Below are 24753 nucleotides of genomic sequence, written 5' to 3'. Positions count from 1 at the left end.
TAGTTCACTAAAATAAAATAGTAATTCTTACCTTGTTTCCTTTATGGCTTTTGTCCCTGAGATACTGCCTAATGTAAGAGAAAGAGGTTCTGAACTGTAATTGCAATATTCCAGTATTAGACATTGCATTCAATATTCTCTATGCCATCTGCATTAGATAAATGATTTAGCCTTTTACCACTTCATAAGGAATATAGGTTCCCTATGTTTTTGGTGAGAAACGAGAATTAATGTAGAGGAAGGTTATCAAACAACCAATCGTAATTACTATTATACCAATAATTAAAGATATTTCCAGGATATGTGCCAATGAAATGTCTATTATTATTGTAATCAGTTGCATGCATAGTCAGTCATGTTTAGACTGGATCTGGAATTTTTATCTACCTATTGAGTCTTTCCAAAGGATGTGGTAAAGGCAGATGCCTAACAGTGTTTAAGATATTGTCACAGATTGCAAATTGTTCCTAATAAATCTGCCTTTTGCAATTGACTGTGATTTTGTCAATGCTGATGGTGCTCCAGTTGAATTGGCATTTCACTATCCTATTACTATCTTTATTTTCTTTTGCAACAATTGTTCTATCTAGAACTTTTAGTTCTATTTGAGTCCAGTTCACTATTCCAACTGTGAATCTAATAACTAGATTTGCCCAGGTATTAATTGTCTCAATAGTATATTCTCCACTGAATTTGGACTTTAAGATCTTCCTCATACTCATTTGTTCACTTCTAATCTTCTTGATTTGTTGAGCAGCAATTTTATTTTAAATAATGTTTTTCTATGTTTTAAATGCATACTCATATAAATGATATGGGGTAGCCTGGCAGGTGTTTTTGTTGTTTGATAACCATGGTTTGATTTGATAGAGGAATCTGTGGAACAACAAACACTAGTGGTGATAGTGAATCTCCTTGAAAATTTTATCTCCTGGTAGCAATAGCAGTTAGACTTATATACCACCCCATAGTGGTTTACAGCACTCTTTGGGGCAGTTTACAATGTCAGCCTACTGCCCCCAACAATCAGGGGCCTCATTTTACTGATCTCGGGAGAATAGAAGCTGAGTCAATTTAATATTAATCTTTTCTAGTCTATTACCATTCACCAGCAACTATGTCTTTCATTGTGTCCTTGATCTTTGCAGAAAGCTTCTGATGTTTCTACTGACTCAAATGGCAGGGAGTTGAATGCTACCTTGTAATTAATCCATGCTACATTCAAGTTGATCTTCCTTCTTTTGTAGTTTTCCAAAATCATCTTGTTGATTAGGAGGTGACCCTCTAATGTTTGGCTATTTTCTTTCTGCTCTGGTGGAGTTTGTTTTCAGCTAGTTGCTACTGACTGCTACACACCATAAGTGGATAATTGTCTGGTGCTGGCCCCTTTCTGTGGACTTTCATTATCAGGTAGGTTTTGCCAGATATTAACCACTTGTCAATTTTATCTTTTGCAGTATGCTATTAAATTACTTGGCAATGAGTGGGTGTAGGCTAGTCAGATGTTTGAACCAAAACCCATGCAATTTATCTTTATCCGGTGCTGATCAATTCTTGATCTTCCTTCATTTTTTATCTACCACTTTTGCTGCTATTACAAGTTTTTTCAGATGGTTTTTTTTTATTCTTATCCATTTCTTTTATTCAAGTTGCATTTTTCTTGTATGCAACCAGAACTGTGCTGTTTCTTCTTTGTTAGGTGTTGACTAACTCACTGCAGCTTCTCCTGAGATGGATTTGTAGAAACATTTCTTATTCAACTGAAATAGCTGATTCTGCCTATAGTGCGCATTTTTAGCTTTGTATCTGCTGATCTTCATGCTTATAGTTGCTAATAAAGCTGTTGCTTTATTATTTCTAGGACTTCCTTAATCTTTCTTGTTTCTAGATGATATTTCTTAATTAGGCATTCTTTGATCTTCTTGTTCTTCAGTTTCTTTTCTTTCATCTCCTCTAGACTGCTTGCATCTGATCTCAACTTGCTGATCTTATTTTCCAGTCTGAGTTTCCATTTGGTGATGCGTTGTTTTTTTAAAGATCAATTGTTGCTGCTTTGTTGGCAGGAAGAGTATAATAAATAAAGAAGTCTTTGTGATCCATTTCTACAGTCAATACTCAGAATTAGATACAGTTTTAACCATTTAGCCTATATGTAATGTGTATAGACTTCTTACCGAGGTATTGTGAAAGTAAAGTTCTTACACTCTGAAGGTTTCCTATGACAAAATAGAAAAAGGTATTTATGTAATTTTATTTTTTAAAACCAGCATTGACTGAATATGACTTTTAACCTTCTGTTTCAGTGTCCCCAGTGTCAGGCTAGTTGGTTAAAACTTTAAAAGTATATTATAGAATCAAATTCTTTCTAATAAGATAGATAGATAGATAGATAGATAGATAGATAGATAGATAGATAGATAGATAGATAGATAGATAGATAGATAGATAGATAGAGATATGGCAGGCAGGCAGGCAGGCAGGCAGGCAGATACAGACAGATGATAGAATTAAAATATCCTAACAAAACATTTTACACAATTCCCAACTCTGGTAAACTCTGATAAAAAACTCTGAGTGTTTACAATATTTTAAAAGGCTATGAGTAGGGTAATTTGGTAGATTTTCCTTGAAAACATTCTCAGTTTTTATATATAATTTTTATTAAACACGTTTTCAACAGAATAAAGGTAACACAAATTTTGAATTGAGGGTAAGAAGAATATAGAAAAATAATAAAATTGAACAAGAAATAAATAGAAAAGAAAGAAAAAAGAATACAATGCACCCCAACTTCTAATAAAAGGACGGCATTTTATATACCAAAATGAAATAAAATACAATATAAATTACACAGGTAACCCAAGTGCACTGTTTATTTAAAAGCATGTAAGAATAAGATGTTTTACAAAGGGCAAGCAAGTAGGAGCTCCCCTTATTGATGGAAGAATACTGAATTTTTTAGCTCTGATTTTCATGTTTAAGTTGTAACTTTTAAAAGAACTTTGTTCTTAATTCTGTTTTCAAAACTGTGGTTTTAATCAAGTGTGAGGTGACCATGCTCACAAGCAGCCACCTGGCAAACCCCCTCTCCAGCCGGGCAGAGCACCACTCACTGACCTAGGGAGTATCCCTAAGGCGCCAAGCCATGTAGCACTCTGCCCACCCCACAGCTTCTGCGGCTTGGCACATTCGAGATACCCCCCTAGGTCAGTGCATGGAGCTCTGCCCATCTGGAGAAGGGGGTTGTGCAAGCACCTGCTCTGCCCCCAGCTCTCATGCCTCCCAGCCTCACTATGTCCTGGGCCAGCTGTTCTTGCAGCCCCCGCTGAGCTCTGAGTAAAACTTCTTGTCCGGCTTCCAAACTCCAGAACTCCGCTTCCGATTCTTCCAGCAGCGGCCGCTCTAGGAGTATGCTGTATGGTTATGGGCAGGCTGCCGGAAGACTTTGTCCAGCAGCCTTCCCATAACCATAGAAAATATTTTTGCCCACCCGAAAAATGTGGCAAGGCTTTAGTTTCAGGACATGTTGTATTTTTGGGGAAACATGGTAATGGACAAACAAACATTTCCACAGTGTGAGAGACTGCCATCAAGAAGTCACAACTCCAGCCTTCTTCCCTCTTCATTTGGATCTGCTTCCCTCAGGATGAACGTATGAATATTGGTCAAAGGAAATGAGTCTCCTAGTACCTGGCACTAAGAAATGTAGGGATTTAAAAGTTAAAATATAACATCTTGAAATGGGCCCAGAGACCTATTGGTAATCAATGTAGCAATCTAAGCATAGACATCACAATGCTTAAAGCACCTCCTATCAGCAATCAGACCACTACATTTTGAATCGGTTGAGGTTTTAATCTTTTTTTAAGGAAACACCAAATAAAGTATATTGTAACAGATTAACCATAGGGTGATGGAATCACTGTTGCAAGGACATTCCAATCCAAATGCTTGGGAGTATGACTGAATGACTGGGGGAGGACAGCAGAGCCTTTGGCTCTTTCAGGAAGAAGGGTTGGTGAGAAGAGGGAATAATCATCTTGGGGGATGTAGCATAAGACAATGTATCTCAGTGGTGATGGGCATGGGACATAAGAGTCAGAGGGCTGGCCATTAGAGGGGAAGATGCCCCCGATGCATAATATTGATGATGCGTTTCGGCCAATATGAGCTCATCCTCAGTTCTTGGACAGAATACTGTTGGAGGCCCTAAGGTTCAGCTGTGGCTGCTAAATGCCAGGTAAGTTAATAACAAGGCTACCCTTATTCAAGATCTTGTTCAGGAGGAACAAGCTGACCTGATAGCAGTATTTCAGTATTTGAGAGGCTGCCACAAAGAAGAGGGGGTCAAATATTTTCCAAAGCACCAGAGGGCAGGACAAGAAACAATATTTGGAAACTAATCAAAGAGAGAAGCAATCTAGCATGAAGAAGAAACTTCCTAAAAGTGAGGACAATTAACCAGTGGAACAGCTTGCTTCAGAAATAGTTGGCGCTCCATCACTGCAGATTTTTAAGAAGAGACTAGACAGTCACTTATCTGAAATGGTATAGGTTCTCCTACTTGAGCAGGGGGCTGGACTAGAAGACCTCCAAGGTCCCTTCCAGCGCCTATTCTATTCTATCTTGCAACATCAAGATCTGGCTGAGTTACGAAGGGTGTGTATCTCCTCTCGGAAATATGTCCAGTCAGATTTCAGATTTGGCACTAGCCAAGAGCCAAGGGCAGGGGAGGTGGGGTAGTAGTGGTTTTCAGAAATTCTCTTTTGGCTTTCAAGGATCTTGCTCAGCAAGTTTGTGTTTGCAAGACCCTTTTTATGAAGGTGGGCTTCATAAGTATACCGGCTAGTAAACCGGCCTCCCTGCCTGAGCTGCTGAGGCCATCTCAGGGTTGGCAGTGGAGTTTCCCAGACTCATGGTTCTGGGGACTGCAATCTGCCATCCCTGCAGTGGTGGGTTCTGCCCGGTATGGACAGGTACGGCCATACCGGTAGTAGTTGGGAGCAGCAGCCATCGTACCGGTACGGTGGTTCATTTGGCCCACCCACCCGCATCCCATAACTGTTTTTGAAGCAATCGAGCCAATTGCATGTGCATGCACAGTGTGTGGCGCATGCACGATCTCTGATGAGCAGCTGGGTGTCACAGGGGCGGTAGAGTGCACATGCATGCGGAGTGCACATCAAGCACGTGCACAGCACAGAGACGGTGCATGCATGACCAAACTACGAGCAGCGTACCAGTAACGACGGTAAGAACAACCCACCACTGCATCCCTGGGTGTGGTCTCAGGAGCAGACCAGAAATTCATGACCACCATGACAGCCATGGGCCTATCCCAGATTATTATAGGTCCAACTAAGGATAGTGATTACACACCAAAATTCGATTTTCTTGATCTGAGCAATGGCAACATAATCTGGTGGGTAATTTAAAATTATCCCCCTTTTCATGGTCCAATTACACCCTGGTGTCCTTGAGACTGTCATATGATGCCCCCTTCACAGGGAGTGTGGACTCATGATGGGTTCCATAGGGAACTGGGGGATATCATAGGTGTTGCACCATGGTCCTGCTGAAGCCTTGGTGGTGATCTGGAATCTAATGGCAGTTTTGGACAGGTTCACTCTTAATGGATCCTGAGAGTGTTATCCTTGGTCAGGAGCAGGGACGTGCAGTCAGGGGAGGCAGGGGTTGCAGAGCCTCACCACTGTCATGAAAAGAAAAAAAATGTAAAAGGAAAAAGGCAAGAGCTGAGGTCAGGCTGAGCTAGTTGCTGCCAGAGTCACCACGGATGACTCTGCTTAACTGTTTAAAAAAGCCTCTAAAAAGCGCCCTCTACAGGAGGAGGCAGGAAAACGATGTGGCTCATCTAGTCTGACTTTAGGCATTTTATGATCACTCGAGCAGAGTTAAGCAAGGGTTAAAAGCCTAAAAATTCCTGACTAGGTGAGTCACATCATTCTCCTGCCTCCTCCTGTAGAGGGTGCTTTTTTAGAGGCTTTTTTAAACAGTTAAGCAAACTCATCCACGGTGACACTGGCAGCAACTAGCTCAGCCTGACTTCAGCTCTTGCCTTTTTCCTTTTACATTTTTTTTCTTTTCATGATGACAGGCAAGAGCAGAGTTGAAATCCTCTCTGAAACAGCTGGAAAAGGTATGTGTGGGTCGGAGGGAGGGGGAGGAATTCAAACTTCATCCTCAAGCGTAGATCCCTCCCCAAATGTAGTTTGATTGCAGGCAGAGCCACGTTGCCTTTTCAAACACATACAAACACACACACACACACAAACACACACACACAAACACACACACACACACACACACAGAGCTGGATAAAAGTATATAAGCCCAGCTTCACTGATTACAAGTTTGAAAAGGCAACGTGGCTCCACCTGCAATCAAAGGCTCGAATCGGCTCCCCTCTGGCTTCTCTGCCTTTTCTCTCACCCCAGACTGCAAGCAGGAGGTGAGTGGGTGGGTGGGCTTTATTGCGCTTCAGGCATTTCCCACCCAGACAGCAGGCTGCATTTGCAATGGCGGAGGTGTTTGGGGAAGGCAGCAGGGGAATGTGGGGGGGTGGGGGTGGGGGGTATGGCAGAGGAGCTGCTTTCAAGCCATTGGAAAATAAATCCAATCCAACTTCTGTGTTTGTGTTTGTTTGAGAGAGAGTGAGTGAGAGAGGGAAGGGGGTAGGAGAGATAGTCCAATCCAACTTCTTTGTGTGCATGTGTCTTTTTGAGAGAGGGGAGAGAGAGGGAGGAAGGAGGGGGAGGGAGAAGAAAAAGAATGAAGGAAACTTTTTCATAAAGGAGAAAAACAAATGCTGTCACTTTAAATCGGAACTGAGCATTCTTGGCTGTGGAATTCTGGGAGTTGAAGTCCACAAGTCTAAAAAAATTTGAAACCCACCACTGTGTCAGTGCCTCACCAGCCATAAACTTCACCGCACGTCACTGGTCAAGAGGGCTCAATTGATCATCTGCAGGGCTGTGCAGAGGAGTTTGTTCAGATGACAAAGTAATACAGTTTCATTCCCAATTGGATCCCATGTGTGGAGATAGGCCATGTAAAATGCCTGAGGAGAGGCCTTGCTCAATTATCTGGGAATGGTTTGACCCTGTTGGCCCTGATGAAGTGCACAGGATCCTTGATGCTGTCAATGCTACCACCTATCAGTTAGATCTTTGTCCTTTCTGGATGGTGAAAGCCTCCAGGATGGTGACTAGCAGGTGGGTCCAGGCAGTGATTAATAGGTCACTAAAAGAGGGGATATTTCCAGAGACTTCTAAGGAAGTCCCGATTTGCTCGCTCCTTAAAAAAACATCATTGGATCCCACTTGCCTGGACAACTTTGATCCAGTTTCTAACCTCCCCTCTTGGGAGAAGATTGTGGAAAAGGTAGTGGTCTGGCAGCTTCAGAGATGAAACAGATTATCTGGACCCTTTTCAATAAGATTCAGGTCTTGTTATGGGAAGGAAATGACATTGTTTGTGCTTGTTCATGATCTTTGACTAAATTGAAGCAAGAATGACTTCCTTGTATATTACACGTCACACAACAAGGAAAACTCAGAGTTCTGAACGATCTCTAAATCATTCTGTACCAATTTTCTCTTAAAGTTTTGGTTGGAATAAATTTTAGTGGTTACTTTTTCAGAAGTCCTTCCATTGTTGTAATTTGTTTTTATAAAAGTTTGTATTGACTTTATCATAAGTCATTTACTTGTTTTGCCTGTGTCATATCAATAGACATGCATGTATACATCCTAATTAGTAGTCTTAATTCTGTATGTTATAAATGTTTAAAATTCTGTCATTTATCTCAAAAAATATTTTTTCTTCAGTTTGTTTTTTATTTTTCTAGAAATATGTAAATACAAATAATCCTTGCTATATTTGTGTGCTTAGTCCATTTCTAGAGGCTGGATGCACATATCTATGTCCGTTAACAACATTTTTCTTAAAATAATTATGTCCAGAATAAAAAATATTTAGGTACGAAGCTAAAGGTAAAATAGAAAATAGCACAATAGAGTTGGAAGGTCTTCTAGCCAAACCCCTTGCTCAAGCAAGAGACACTATACCATTTCAGACAAAGTTGTTGTGACTTGTCCAGTCTCTTTTTGAAAGCCTCCAGTGATGAAGCACCCAAAACATCTGAAGCAAGCTATTCCACTGGTTGATTATTCTAACCATTAGGACTTTTCTCCTTAGTTCTAGGTTGTTTCTCCCTTGGTTAGTTTCCATTCATTGCTTCTTGTCCTGCCTTTTGACGCTTTGGAAAATAGTTTGACTCCTCATCTTTGTAGGAGCCTCTGAAATATTGGAACATTGCTATTATGTCTTTGTCAGCCTCCGCTTCACTTACTTACTATCTGCTGCCATAGAAATGGGGAGGGTGGGGCCATGGTATTTGGGATGGGAATAAATGGTACATGAGTGATACGGAAAAAGGAGTTTTCTTCTCACCATCTTCTGTGCATGCTGGTGGCCGGTGTTTGGACTTGATCAAGGCCAACCGTCCTGCATACCAACATGATGATGCCTTTTGAGGATGCACCCCACATGACATCTAAGGGAGTTACAGATTGGACACTGGGGTGGGGTCGTTGGAGGGAGGGGGCTGGGTTATCATTTGATATGTAATTGTTTGTGCCTTTCTGGCTCAGATCTTGCTGTACTTTCGCTGCTATCTTTTCATAACCAGTAAAAGTATTTTAATTCCATGAACAATGGAGTTAGGAGTTTTCTTTCTTGGTTATTGAGGAAGGCACACCTGACATTAAGCAAGCTCTCCAGTCACGCTCATTCCGGAGCTAACACCTTCTGAGGGAAGTGCACTTAAAACAAAAATCCTCCACAGAGATATCCAATCCAGGCAGTGACCAGGAGGAGAACACGAGGGCTACCAGATTGTCATGCCCTTTGGAAATGGAATGGATGGCTGAACTTGATTTGGAGAAAAGAGCCGTCCGTCCCAGGTGGTCGTTGGGAGTGGGGCAGAGGAGTGATCCTGAGGAGATTCCTGCCGGAGTTATCACCAGCCAATGCCAACGACCTGAGGCTGCCTGGAAGGAAGCTGAACAAGATGACCCATGCTTTGAAACCTTTACAAGAGGCATCGGAGAAATGCCATTTCTGTGAGAGCCGTGCTGAGAGGGAAGTGGATTTTGCTAATCAAGAAGAGAGATGGGCAGAAGACCTGTCTAACCTGGGGAGGGGGGCTAGGGGCATATAGCGGAGCTGATCGGGATGGGAGAGCCCCAGCTGCAGCAGCAGCAGCCCCCTGAGCCCCTCCAAGTGGGGGAGGGCCCCCCCGGAGATGGCCAATGCCAAAAGTTCCTCCCCTTGGCATGAAATTTGGAGGAGACTCCAAAGAGCTGGGATTTTTCCTGGTCCAGGTCTGAAATTACATGCAACAGTTTGGAGAGGATTTCCCTAATGAGGAAGCCAAAGTAAGAGCTGTTACTATGGCATTGGAGAACAAAGTGGCAGACTGGATGGTTGCTTTGTATAATGATGACTCCCCCCTGCTGAAGGATTACAATATGATTATGGCTGCCCTGAGGAAGTGCTTTGATGATCCCCTAGCCGAGTGAAAGGCGAGAACCAAGATGAAGTCTCTTACTCAGGGAAGAAGTCCAGTGATTGATACATCCAATAGTTTCGTGAGTTGTCTGTGCATATGCGAGGTTGGTCTGAGGAGGCTTTAATGGACAGTTTTATGGATGGTCTAAATGAAGACATATACCAGAGCTGTGTGAATAAAGGGGCCCCACGCAACCTGCATCGCTGGTATGAAATGGCAGCAGATGTGGAAATTGATCTAGCCAGGAATAGATACTGAGGAGGCAGCGATAAAGTCAAGAATTCCCCCTCCCACCCACCCCAAAGGAGCTCTGACGGGAGGAAAGGAATGGTGTGCAAGCAAGCCCCGGTCTACAGCTTGTTTCCGATATGGGAAGGAGGGGCACCAAGCAGCGAGCAACTATGCAAAACTTGGCCCAAAGCCCATCGCTGTTGGAGAGAAGAAACCAGAACCACTGCCAGGGAAATGCAAACAAACCGCCTTGAAAGGAGTGGAAGCTGTTGAGGATTTCCCTCCCACCCAGGATGGAGAAGAGTCCTCCTTTCTTTCGGGAGAAAATGAAACTCACTCTGATGACGACCATTTGGTAAGTCCCTGATCAGGCCCCATGACCATTCCAGTAGAACTTAAAGTGCCCTCTACTGGAGCCCAAGGGAAGATGCTTTCCCTCTTAGACTCTGGATGCACCTGTTGCATACTTAGCCCAGAAGTGGTGGAGAAAATGGATTAAAGACTGAGGACTTTGAAAGTACCCATTGCCTTTTGCCAATTGGATGGCTCAGTGGCTGGGGGAGCCCCTGCCCATTTTGTAACTGAATCAATAGAAATGTGGATGGGGGATCATCAAGAAACTTTGAGTTTCATCATGGCACCTGGGATGGACCAGCCCCTCATACTGGGATTACCGTGGCTACGGAAATGGAACCCTTATGTGAACTGGAAGAAAGGGTGGTTGCATATTTGTTCCGCTAAACCCCCTAGGGGAAGGGGAGGATGTCCCACATAGCCAATGCCAAAAAGAATTTAGCTGCCGCAGTGCAGGAAAAGATTGAAGGAGAAGAGAAAATCCCCAAAGAATATTGGGACCTCAGGAAGGTTTTCAGTGAAAGGGCCTCCAACAAACTACCCCCCCCCCACTGCAACACTGATTGCAGCATTGAAATCCTTCCAGGGGAAAAACTCCCTAAGCCTCAGATTTACTCAATGACCCACGTGAGATGGAGGAATTATGAAAGTTCATAAACAAAAATTAAAAAAAGGGGTTCATACAACTAGCTAGACCATAGGTGGCCGCACCCGTATTGTTCAGGGAAAAGAAAGATGGCTCCTTTCGTTTATGCGTGAACTATAAAAATCTAAACATGATTTGCGTGGAAACCATGTACCTAATGCCACTCATGAAGGACATGTTAGCCCAGTTGGGTGAAGGGAAGTTGGACTTAAGGGAAGCATACTACAGAGTCAGAATAAAGGAGGGAGATGAGTGGAAAACTGTTTTCAATTGCCCTTTGGGATGTTTCCAGTTTAGAGTACTTCCGTTTGGACTTCAGGGGGTGCCAGCAGTCTTCATGCAATTAATAAATGAAGTCTTGCATGAGCACCTGAACAAGAGGGTGTTGGTTTACCTTGACAACATCCTTATCTACATGGAAACACGTGATGAACAAATGACTTTGGTACACTCGATTCTCAAAAAACTCTGGGCTGCTGAACTTTATGCCAAACTGTCTAGTGAATTTCATCAGGAGAGATCAATTATTTGGGATACCGTATCTCCCACAAAGGCCTCGAGATGGACCTGGCAAAAGTCTGGGCTCTCATTGAGTGGGCACCTCCTCACACCTGCAAGCAACTACAAAGTTTTTTGGAAGTTGCAAATTTCTAATGCCAACTTATCCCCTTGTTCACGAGCATTGCGCTGCCTATTACAAATCTCCTAAAATCAAAGAGAGAGGTTAAACCTAGGCCGGGTAAGCCTCTGAATTGGACTATGGAATGTCAAGCAGCTTTAGAGAAATTGAAGCAATTGTTTGCTGCTGAGCCTGTTGCGAAACACCCAGACATGGATGCACCATTCGTGGTTCAAGCTAATGCCAGTGACATGACAGTGGGGGCAGTATTGCTCCAAACAAACACAGAAGATAAATTGCAACCTTGTGTTTATACTTCACGTAAGCTTACAGAAACAGAATGAAGATGGGCCATATGGGAAAAGGAAGTTTTTGCTGTCAAATGGGCCTTGATGACCTGGCGACATTTCCTGGAGGGGGCAAAACACCCTTTTGAAGTAAATACTAATCATAAAAACCTGGAAGCCTTGAAGACCCTATGTAAGCTATCACCTAAACAAGTGCGCTGGGCAGAGCATTTCAACTGGTTCAACTTTACCCTAAAATACATCCCAGGAGGGAAGAACTTTACGGCTGATGCTTTGCCCAGGCTTCCCCAATACAACAGCACCAGACCAACCGTGGTTCATCCAGTCATCCCGGCTAAGAACCTGGCTGCCCCAATGGTTACTAGGCACCAGGGCCCAGTGGACTTAGATGTGACCATAGACCTGATTGACAACCTTAAGAAAGGCCTCAAGTCTGAGGCCTGGTTCAAAAAACATTCTGATAAATGTACCACGAAAGATGGACTGGCTTGGGAGGGATCTAAGCTTTATGTTCCTGCCAGCCTAAAAACTGTTGTCCTTCAACAGGCCCATGACTCGAGAATGGCAGGTCATTTTGGATTTGTAAAAATTTTGCATTTGATTAAGAGGGAATTTTGGTCGCCTTCCCTGAAAAAAGACATTGAGTCCTACATAGCCAGTTGTCCTGTCTGTGAGGACGCAAAAAGACCACAGGGAAAGCCCCAAGGTCTCCTTCAAAGTGTTGCCCATCCTGGGGCCCCATGGAAGGAGATATTGATGGATTTTATTGTCGAGTTAACAGAAAGCCTTGGAAATACATTTGGGTAATCACCAATCTGTTCTCCAAACAGTTCCATTTTGTGCCTTGTTCCAAGATCCTATCCGCAAAGTCATTGGCTAAATTGTTTATTTTACATGTGTATAGATTACATGGAGTGCATGAACGTATTATTTCGGACAGGGGGGTCCAATTCATCTCCCACGTTTGGAAAGAGTTCCTGAAATTGATTGGCTCCACCCAGGGACTAAGCTCCGCCCACCATCCATGATTAATGGGGCTTGTGAATGGGCTAACTCGGTTCTGGAGCAGTACCTTCGGTGTTTTATCAATTATTAACAGGATAATTGGGCGGAACTTTTGGCACATGCAGAGGTGGCGTACAATAATTTAGTACATAGCAGTACCGGAATGACCCCTTTTAAAGTTGTGTTTGGCCAGGATTTTGTACCAATTCCTTAATTGCCTTAAGAGAAACCTCAAATTTTATCCTTGTCCGAGTGGAGTAATCAACTTCAACAGTTTTGGCCAATGACTCGCAAAGCCTTAGATGCGGCTCAACATGCTCATAAAAAACAGGCAGATAAAAAAAGGCTAAGCCTAAAGTGTACCAAGTTGGGAATAGAGTGTTTTTGACCACTAAATTTCTACAAACCACACAGAAGTCAAAGAAGCTGGGTCCAAAATGTGTGGGTCCATTTCCCATTGTGAAAATAATAAATCCAGTATCAGTAAAATTGGAGTTGCTGAAAACCCTTTGGAGGATTTATCCTGTTTTTCATGTGAATTTACTGAAACCAGAGCACACATCTTCCATTCGTCCGCCTCAACCCTCACCCCCTGTTCCTCTTCATATTGAAGGACAGCAACATTTTGAGATTAAAGAAATCTTAGATTCCAGGAAGCATAGAGGACACATCCAATATTTGGTGTCCTGAAAACATTTTCCCCCTTCCCAGGCTGAATGGGTAGACAAATCTCACGTTAGGGCTCCCAAACGCTTACAGAAGTTCTACGCCAAATATCCTGATAAATCTTAATTTTAATAATGCTGTTGGTGGTTATTGTTGTTTTCTTTTGTTTCCTATTTCCCCAGGGATGATGTCCTTTCCTGAAGGAGGTACGAATGTCATCCTCTGCTTCACTTACTTACAATCTGCTGCCATAGAAACGGGGAGGGTGGGGCCATGGTATTTGGGATGGGAATAAATGGTATATGAGTGATACGGAAAAAGGAGTTTTCTTCTCATCATCTTCTGCGCATGCTGGTGGCTGGTGTTTGAACTTGGTCAAGGCCAACCATCCTGCATACCAACATGATGATGCCTTTTGAGGATGCACCCCACATGACACCTAAGGGAGTTGCAGATTGGACACTGGGGTGGGGTTGTTGGAGGGAAGAGGCTGGGTTAACATTTGATATGTAATTGTTCAGGCCTTTCTGGCTCAGATCTTGCTTTACTTTCGCTGCTATCTTTTTATAACTAGTAAACGTATTTTAATTCCACAAACAATGGAGTTAGGAGTTTTCTTTCTTGGTTATTGAGGTAGGCACGCCTGACAGTCTCTCTCTAATCCTTCTTTTCATTATACTATCCAATTTCTATAATCATTCTTTGCATGTTTTAGCTTCCAGTCTCCTAAACATTCTTATTGCTCTTCTCAGCACTCTTTCCAGAGTTTCAACATCTTTTTTATAAAGAGCCTTCTTTACAAAGACTGAAAATTGTTCTTAGAGAAATTGTAAAAAACATGCCTTAGGGATAAATTTTATAAAGGAAATATGTTTATATGAAAAGTTTAAATCTGGAAATTTTATAAAATGGATAATTTATTGGGCACAAATCCATACAAGTAAATCAAAACACAGGAATCTTCTTGTAACAGTATAATACACAATCAAAATACCAAAAGGCTAATAAAGTATTTACATTTGTTACACACGCAGACACTTATACTAAAATTTTATTGTTTTAATATTTAACTTTGTTACAAGGAAATATAAGTAGCTAACGCAAAAGTAGAAAAAGAAACAACTTACTTTTTTACAATTATTTCTTTCCAGGGAGGACAGCCAACACGTATGTGAGAAATCTAAAAAAAAACAACCCACAAACAATTAAAACATCTACACATTTACAAAAGCTTTCTCAAAATAGTTGCCATATGCTGTCTCTTTTCCTTTTTAAGTCATGCCATGTTTTGCTTTGATTTCAAAAAGCGTTGAATATTCTTTATAACTATGGAGTTTAATACAGTATATGTAAGAAGTAATTGGAGAGCAAAATATGATGTTCAGAGAGAATCTCTCCATATTTTATCCCCACATTATTATGAATTAAGTTGGGCTGGTAAGGAATGAAAGCCCAAGATTGAGTTTCTTGATCATATGGCTAATATAATCAATATTTTAATTATCATATTTCACTGTTTCTCTGGTTTTATGAGATGTGAAGCCACTTGCAATTTCATTATTGTTATGAAATAATGAGAATGTAGCTATTAACATTTAGGGCACTATTTATTAGGGTGGGTGAGAATATGACCAGTTGCTTATTACTATAATTCAAATGGCATCTGTGTTTGAGATGTGCATTTGCCCAAAGTTTTATTCAGAATACTTTTATAGCTAAGGAAATTTTTTCATAGGAGTCTATTCCTTAAACACACCACAAAAGGTACACCTATTCCTCAAACACACCACAAAAGGCCCACCTTCTTGTGCAATTCAAATTTTCAAATAAAAATAAAAAGTAAACATGAAGCAGAAATGCAAGTACTTCAACACCTATAGAGGAGAAAGATAATGAAGTGTGACTGCATAAGTGGTCATCCGAACAATTACTATTACAAGTCTGAGCATTCCTACCTAAGGCTCACTTACAGGAGACAGGGGACATGATAAAAACTCAGAGAACTAAACACAGACCTTTCAAAGAAGGAGTTGGTCACCTTGTAGTGATGTTTATTCATATCTGGCAGACAAATATTAATGGCTGTATCTATATAGCGGCTTAGCACCGTTGGCCACTACAATTGCATAAAGGAGGATGGAAACTACTACTAGTATGTATGTATGTATGTATGTATGTATGTATGTATGTATGTATGTATGTATGTGGAATTTGTGAGAGCCTAAGAGAAAATGGATAAAAGAGGAAGAAGAGGGGAAAGAGCTGTATGAGTAGATTAAAGGGAATAGTAGTATGATTGGTATTATAATGCAACTAATTAAGAAATAAAGAAAGTATAATACATTGTTAATTGTAGAAAAAATTGGAAGAAATGCTCTGTCAAAAACTAACTACAGGATATACATTGTTTATAGTAAAATAAACTAATAGAGAAATATTAAACGATAATTTGGTGCAATTTTTGAAGGGGCAATTGAAGGTATTGTTTATGTACTAAGAAAAAATGAGTATAAAAGATGGAAAATAATGGAAGAAAATAATTTGGCTGAAAGTGAAAACCAAGTTATGATGTAAAATGGATTATGTAAATGAGAAGACATAAAAGGAAAGATCCGGTCAACACTTTGTTTCTATAATATGTGTAAAGCTGTATTAAAAAATAAATAAAAAACTTAAAAAAAAAATAGCCAAATGCTTGCACAAAAATAATTATCAGAAAGTCAGTAAAATACTGTAAGTTTTCTTCAGAAAGGAGGAATAGCTACTCAGAGAAACTCAGATCATTTCAGAAGTAGACCATGCATTACTTATTACTGATTATAGCTTACAGGTTCTAAATCAGAGGTGGGGTCATACCGGTTCTATCCTCTGCAGCACCATCTTGATTTTCTGTTCAGTACATGCGCAGAACAATCTTCATTGAAAAAATGTAATTTTTATTCCTTTTTAAATGTTGTGCTCATGCGCAGACCGTTTTAAGTTTGGGCAACAAGATGTAAAGTGGCTCTCATAGAGAATAAAGCGGGTGTAATGCAGCCAGAGCTGCTGCTTCTTCACAACAGTCGAGGATGGAAGAGATCACTCAGGAGCGACACCAGTGAGGAAGGAGGCTGGGTCAAAGGAGGCGTAGCCCGAGCTCTCTGGGACAGGTAAGCAAGTGTGGGGAGGTGAAGGGGAGAGAGAAGAGAGAGCGCTGGGCATGAGCCACAGGGGGAGGAGGGCAGCGACTCTTCTTCTTGCCCCTGTCTGGAAAGGATGATCTCGGCATAAGGAGACCAAGAGAGAGAGGCTCAAGGCGGCTCCACCCTAACCCAGAGGTGGCCGAAGGTTGCTCTTGCCCTTGGGCAAAGGCTCCATCTCCTCCCCTCCTCAAGCCCAGCAAGGAAGCCTGCTCCTCCCACCAGATCCACCCAAGGAAGGGGAGAGAGAGAAAGAGCCCAACTCGGCCAAGCTGCCTCTGCCCGAGCTAGAAGCAGCAACAAGCACCAGGCCGCCACCCCTTCCAGGCTAGCCTTAAACTCCACCCACACCACCTGAGAAAAGGAGCTTTATTTTCTCGCTTGTGCTGGGGAATGTTGTGGTTTCTGCCCTTAACTGCAGAAACCACGGGGAGAGGCAGCTTGGCCAAGCCTGGCTCTCTCCTTCCTTGGGTGGATCTGGCATGAGGAGTGGGCTTCCTTGCCGGGCTTCAGGAGAGGGAAGGTGGAACTGTTGCCCGAGGGCAAGAGCAACCCCCGGCCACTTCTGGGTGCAGACAGATGCTACAGGAGGGCAGGACAGAAGTCAGTCTTGGGAGACACCAGAGAGCTTATGCAGGGAGAGAGGAGGTGGGCTGACTTGAACATGGGTGGGTAGTTTGCCGCCGGCATGTCCTTCGCTCGTTGGAGCGCTCCTCTTCACCCTTAGGCGGGGATTGCTTTATCGTGCTGGGGTGCCACCCGGGCAAGCTAGGAAAGGAGAGGGGCTGGAGAAATAAAGGGGGCACGCGATAGGACACAAAAGAAGACATCTGCCCTTGGCGGCGGGGGCTGCTTTAGCATGCAGGCGAAGGCTGGGCTCCTCTGCAATATGTGGTGGGCTCCCCGCAGCCTCGGCTCATACATGATGCAGCTGAGTCCGCTGCCCTGAGCCGGTAGAGGCCACAGGGCAGAGATGGGAGCGTGCTAATCTTTCCTCCCCAAGCACTGGATTCTGCTGTTGCCATCACCTCTGCCCAACTCGCCCCTGGCTGGCTCCCAAACTAGGAGGCAGCGACTGGTTCCCCCTGCCCTCTGGATCACCAGCATGAGTGTGGCTCTCTGGGAGCTGGGCAACAACGTGAGGACAAAGCAGTTGGCTGGCAAGAAGAAAGAGCCACTGCAAGTCCAAGGCATGTGCATGCGCAAAGATTGCACACCATGAGACGGCTGCAAGAGGCTGATCGGAGGGGAGGAAGCTTCAATGTCAGCTGCCGGAAAATGACCGCGAGGGCCAACTGAGGCGTCCCATCTGGAAGTTGCGGGGACCGCGTTTTCCCATTGTGGTGCGGTGGAAGGCTGTGGTTCCCTCATGCCCCGCCTGGCTTTCAGAAGAGTAGGCCGAAGGGCTCCGTTGGGGCGGTCGGCCCTCAGAGGTTCCCAACCGAGGGGGTGAGGAGATCCCAGGTTGCATGCAGAAGCGAGGACGCCTTTAGGCTTGCGAATTTCTCGGCACCGCTACAAACTGGGCAGAGACGGCCCCCTCCCGAGGCCATCCAGGCAGCCAGTCCAGAAATGGTGCCAGAGGTGGGATGGGTGGGACTGTTGGGCCATGGAGGAGGTGGACGCTATGAGGCACCCATTCACTGCCAGGTATAACTAGCCAGCCCAGGATTGACTCGGCTGGGGTGGATTTTAAAAATGCAGCAGATTTTTTTAATAAATGTCATTGTAAAAATTGTATTGATCAATCTCAGGTCTCATTCCAATTATAGTAAAAGATAATAATAAAAATATTTTTCTTTCTTTATAAAATGTAGAATCTTTCCTTTTTTATAAACAGTAACCAATAGTATTGAATTCCTCCATCTGCCTCCTCCTTACGGTACTAGGGATTTTAATTTCAACTGTAATTCATTATTTATTATAATTTATTATTTAGTTAACATACCTTGTTTCTTGTTAAGCATGTTTTTCCAGTTACTGAAGGCTCAATTTCAAATGTCACAGTACCCTCAGATAATGCTCTGCAGGTAAATGAACACATATGAAAAAAAAATCAGATATTATAATTCACTGTATTAGAAGATACATTTAGTATGCATGTGTATAAACAAAGAGATACACAAACAATCTGCTTGTATTTTTCTGCTTTCATATTATTAGTAAAGTAATCTATGTACTAACTTATTATGAACTCGACTTTCATAAAACATTTGGGAAAAAATTGTAAATGCTCCTTTTCTCCCATAAGTTAAGTATTCAAAATATGTGTCTATAAAATTATTCTGTTTATATGTTTGATAACCAATACATGAGAGAAAATATTCTAATTTGATACATAACAATATTCCACAACTTTTTAAATTGAACTAGCTAATTTTTACACAAGATAATAAACAGATATCAGAACTAATGATTTCAAAAAACAAAACAAAACCAGGAGAGAAACATTTCAGTTATTTCTCTGAGCTCTGAGCTTTTTTTATTATAAAAGAATGATATAAATAAATTTCATGGTGAAATAGCAGAGCTAGAATTCATTAGAAAGTTAACCTAATTTCTTGTGGATTAAACAGATTAAAATGCCTTTTTCTCTGTATTCTGGTTAGTTAGAAAAGAATGTCTGTATCATACCTAACAGCCACTTGTTGAACTTTTTTTAATTCTAGCTAACTTTTACCTCTCATGTTACTGTTCCCTCCTTTTTCCCACAGCCAATCAGAATTATATGTATATACATTCTTCTCTTTTCTCAGATCTAAAATCTAGTTATTTGATTAACATAATTCACTTAAGTAAGAATGTGCTTGTTAGTCCTTAATATATCATAAAACATTTGTTTTTTTTCAGCAAGACTAAACATGACCACTGCATTCGCTTCTATGTGATGTCACTATTTTATTGGAAATCTTGATTCTAAATATATTTTCTTTAATTTCTACATTCTTTCCTTTCTCTCTGTCTCTCTTTTAAAAATATTGTTTTATTATATTGTTATAAAACTTGCATACTACATTACAGATAGTTTTTGAGTTAACAATACAGTAGTAATTGGGACCAAAATTTATGTCACTAAATGATGTAGTCATAAAGCTTGACATCACATGACTGTATTACTTCGTGATGGCAATTATGGCAATCTCTGTTGCTATCATTAAGTGAATCCCACTGGTCATCAGGTGAGGATACACCTTATCTATGTCAATCTCAACTTTGCTACTCCCAGTCCCGGGCTTCATTAAGTTAAGGAACTGTTTCCTCTACTTCCTCTTCAATCCCCCCCCCCTGTTATCTCCCCCACCTGGCCAACCCGCACAATGGCAGAGCTCAGTGGCAGCAATGCTGGGAGTGAAGTAGAGACCCAGGACCTTCAACAGGCTCAGCCCCACCCCCATTTGCATTTGCATTTTCTTTTTCTCTAACTTCCAATAATGCCAAATTGTCCAGGTTATAATTTCTGGCTCTTCTGCTGAGATCCAATATGTGGTTGTTGACTTAAGCACCTAAATTTGATATCCATTTCATTCTTCTTGCTGCCTTAACAACAAAAAGTAACATAACTAAAGTCTATAGGAAATATATATGCAATATTCAAATCACCATTTTCCTTCCAAATCTTCTCTCTAGGTATATAGCGGTATTGAACAATAATCACAACAAAGTCAGAAACAATACCTCTACGTAATGAACTACAAATGCATATCTACTTTATGTACATCCGTGTGCAACTCAATGCAAGCTAGAGCCAAAATTAAAATGGGTTCTAAAAGTTTATGATTAGTAACTAATGTGAAATGACACTTACGAAGATTGGGATTAAAATCGAACAGCTCATGGCAAACTTCTTATTATTTTGTCTGGGAATACCTCTGGTTGAAGATAAGACATTTAGGAATAAATATATCCATCAGGATGAGGGTGAACATGTTGTCCTGTTGGTGGACTTGGGGAAACATGTTATTCCAAATGTGTGTGCTTAAGTGGCTTGAAATATTTGTTACTTTGTTGTACTTCACTTTGTTGAACTTAAAGTATATATTTTAAGTATATATTCATCTCCATTTCAAAGCCGAAGAGCCAACGCTGTCTGAAGACGTCTCCGTAGTCATGTGGCCGGCATGACTAAATGCCGAAGGTGTACGGAATGCTGTTACCTTCCCACCAAAGGTGTTTTCTACTTTTTCTACTTGCATTTTTACATGCTTTCAAACTGCTAGGTTGGCAGAAGCTGGGATAAGTAACTGGAGCTCACTCCGTTATGCCACCGTGTATATTTTAAAAAATATATATAAAATAAAATAGACTTAACATGTAAGTATGCAATTTTTGCAGGAAACTGGGACCATATGCACTTTTTATCAACTATAGAGTATTTTAGCATCAGCAATAATCAAAAGTCCACCATGTTTATTAAATCATTAATGGAATTCTTTACAAACTGCCTATAAACTTTTAACTTTCTCACTTTTTTGGTTTCTCCTTTTGGAATCCCAATATACAGATAATCCCTGAGTTATGACAATTCACTTAGTGACAATTTGATGTTACAACATAGCCCCCCCCCACATACTTATGATCCAGTTCCAAAATTACAAATGTTGCAGCAATAAGGCCCTTAAGAATGACTACAGAGACACTGCAACATTCATCCTGCCTATTCCCTTACCCCCTCCCCCTGCCAGGCCTGTGGAGACTCACTTACCTTTCAAAGATCTAGTGAGCTGTCTCCTCTGCAGCCTGTTTCTTTGCCTGCTCTCAGAGACAGAGCAGAGGAAAAGCGTTTGCATTCCGAAGGGAAGCTTTTGGGCAGTGTACTTGCATCATGTTTGATACAAAGCATTTGATGAAAAGCGTTTGCATTCCGAAGTGAGGCTTTTGGACAGTGTACTTGCATCACTTCAAGCTTCTCTTTGGTGTGAAAACATTTTCCCCCCAGAGGCTGGAATCTTTTGGATGTCCTGATCTCACTTCATGCACCCATTATCTGCAAAAATGGATGGGTGCCTGAACTCGCATGAGACCATGGACTCTAGAAGTTTCCAGTCTTTATCCAGGGAAAAAGTGTTTGAGTGACCCTGGGGAGGTTGGAAAAGGAGTATGGAGGGAAAATGTTTGTATGCCAATGAGAGGCTTAAAGAAAAGTGAGTTCACTGCCCCAAAGCCTCACTTCGGCATGCAAACGCTTTTCTGTGCTGAGCCTGGAAGACTTTGGTGGAGTCTCCACTGAGGCTGCCCTCTGCTCCAGAAATGACAGGCAGAGAAGCTGAGTAAGGTGCGCTAATCCTGCTCTCCCTCTGCTCTTGCTGGGTGGTCTGAAGCAGATGGTCTGTCCCATCGCTAGGCTCTCCATGGCCTTCCCCATCCTGAGATACATGTGCCGTTAACGACCTGTGCATTTGATTAGCGAGTGAATGGGTGAAAGAAGGGAGTGATCACAGTCAAATTACGTGATTCACTCCTACGAAATCCCCAGGTTACAAATGTAATTGGTAGGCTCCGTTACATTCATAACTCATTCATTCACTACATGGTGCTTATTCTATAATCAACAAGAGTAAGCTAAACCCTGGCCTGGATCCTATAAACATAGAATATAACACTACAACTGGAATATGTTAAAAACAAAATGCATTGACATTCTTGAAGGCAAATAGTGTATTGATTCTGAATTATTGTTTTTATATTAATAAATTTTAACTTACATTTGAGTTCGATAATCAGGCAGTTCAGAATAATCCCTTTCATGATAAAATGTTACAGTCTGTGAGGAACAATGAATAAATGCATCAGTGAATTAGACTATAATAGCTTCCTCTGAACTTCTAATAAGCATATATTAGGAGAAAATTGCATAAAGCATATATGAACTCTTTATTTATTTATTTACTTACTTACTTACTTATTTATTTACTTATTAAATTTATATGCCACCCATCTCACTTTCCAAAGTGATTCTTTGGATTCTTTTGGCTTAAGGTAAGCAAAATATATAACTTGATTAATAAATAAAATATAGAGAATAAGTTACATGAGCTACATCAAATATATAATTTATAGGTGCTTCAACTTAGTATGTCTTTTCCAACAGATATAGAATTGAATATTATTTTATAATTAAATTTTGTATTTTGAGGTGAGTCATAGCAGAACAAAGCTTTCTGATCTTGGTTGATCTTGAAAAGGTTAGGAAAGATTCTTGTGCAAGTGGCCTCATGTAACAGGTATTGTCTGAATGCATCACTAAGTACAGGTTTCAAAGTCTGCAGTTGAGCTTTAAAATATTTTATTGTTTTAATCTGTGGACTATTGACCACAGACTTTTGTGTTGAACTATGTTTAGTTATAGATGGAAAATATTTTATGGAAAAAAGTATACAATATTTAATAATTCTGTGATGTTAATATTGTATCATAATATGCTATTTAATAAATGACCTTTACAGTGTTCCTTAATTTGTTTATATTTTTTCTAAATTTTAATGTCTGGCTTTTTTCTGGTTTACTGTATTTCTGATTGCATGATGTGATCTGCACCAGTTGCAGGCGGTACACTCTGGTACGGGCGTACCGGTACCTGCTAGGAGCACCAGTGTCAGCCTCTGCTTTGCTGTTGCTTCGGCTGCCATGAAACGGGGAGGGAGGGCATGGTATTTGGGAGGGGTTACTCATTGTGCTGGAGGAAGGTTCTGGAGTTCACCAGTTGATCGGACTATGCATGCGTGGGAGTTTCCCGCCAGGACTAACGGCACCGACATTCCATCTTCGTGATGCCTTTTGAAGTTATCTTGCACCTGACACTTGGGAGAATTATGATTGGACTGTAACGGTGATGCCAAGGGGTGGGGAATGGGCTATTCTATATATCAATCGCTTTCGCGCCTAAATATTCAGATTTCGCTTTGCTATGCCTTTAATCATTTTTAATTAGTAAAAGTACACTTGATTTCCACACATGGAGTCTCGTGGTCTTTCTTTCCTAATTATTTAATGGAGAGGTGCCGACAACCAGGTACTGTTCCGGTACAGTGCTCTGGAGGGCTCACCCGCCCACCCGCCCTCCTTACCTGTATTTGAAGTCTTTGGTGCCTCTGCGCATGGTGCGTACGACGCCTACACAACGCTCCACCGCGTAGTTGGAGCGTTGCGGAGGTGTTGCGGAGCATCGCAGGAGGTAAGGATGAATGCACGGTGTGCTGCACACATTCATGTGGTGGATGCAGGGCCCTGTTGCACCATTCCAGTTGCAACGGGATCCGGAACCCACCACTGATCTGCATAAAATTTTCTAATAAAGATAAACAAAAGAATGGAAGATGGAAATTTCAGAAAAACATATAGGAAACACATACACATTAAAGACAACATGGCTGCCAGATGGCTGCCTGAGCTCCGGCTGAGGAGAGCGTTCAACTGTCCTGAACTGAACTGTCTACCAGACCTAAGCAGTGAGGGATCCAAGAGAAGAGCTTGTGCTGAGCCCAGGAGTGGTGAGCGAATTTAAAAAGCGTTACCCAGGGACTTATCCAGGGGCTCTGAAACAAACTCTGGCGTTCCGGCTCTTCAGCGTTCTCGGCGTTTTACGAACGGCGTTGCAAACAGCGTTGCGAACAGCCTTCGGCTTACTGGGCGTCTTTCCTCACCCCCTCGCACGGACGGCTATTCCCGGCAGGAGTGGAGCCGAGCTGAGTTCGGGCTGTTCCCTGCATTAGCGTGAGAGTGCTCGAGGTGCTTGGGGCGGGTGTGAGGTGGCATTACTCTTTGAACTTTACTTAAAGGGCTAAAGATGCTGAAGCCGGCATCGTGAGAACTAATGCGGCTCAGCTGACTGGGAGACCTTGCCGGAGGTGCCAGCTGTTCGCTGGGACTCTAGACCAGCTGAGAGCGTCGTGATTGCTGTAAGCGGCGCCTGAAAGATTACTATAGCCCAGCTGCCGGGAGGGGGTCCCTTCTCTTGATTGCTACAACTATCGCGGCCACCTGAGAACGCCGTGGTTGGCTGGAGCGCCGAGGCTTTCCGTGTGAGTTGCTGAGAACTGAACCTTTCTGTATGAAATATTGAGGCCACTTGTCAACACTATAGTCTAGCCGCTTGAAGACTGCGGCCTTATTGTTCTGGATGCTGTGGAGTTTGTGGGCCTTATTTTGCGAATCCT

The 24753-nt window shown here is 42.0% G+C and overlaps 1 protein-coding gene and 1 long non-coding RNA gene across 2 annotated transcripts in view; both read right to left on the bottom strand.

Moving 5' to 3' along the window:
- CATSPERE (catsper channel auxiliary subunit epsilon) overlaps nucleotides 1-24753 on the bottom strand; it is a 74164-nt gene that overhangs the window by 19330 nt on the left and 30081 nt on the right. The gene's annotated exons all lie outside the window — the stretch shown is intronic.
- On the bottom strand, nucleotides 31-22378 carry LOC116508297. The gene is made up of 5 exons (XR_004255308.1): nucleotides 22303-22378; nucleotides 18549-18624; nucleotides 14549-14601; nucleotides 2175-2216; nucleotides 31-68 (listed from the first exon to the last, which is right to left on the bottom strand). It is a non-coding gene; the product is annotated as an uncharacterized LOC116508297 (long non-coding RNA).

The sequence above is a fragment of the Thamnophis elegans genome, chromosome 4, assembly GCF_009769535.1.
Source record: "Thamnophis elegans isolate rThaEle1 chromosome 4, rThaEle1.pri, whole genome shotgun sequence".
NCBI lineage: Eukaryota > Metazoa > Chordata > Lepidosauria > Squamata > Colubridae > Thamnophis > Thamnophis elegans.
Note: the sequence above shows the minus strand (reverse complement) of the source record. Positions and strands in the feature narration are given on the sequence as shown.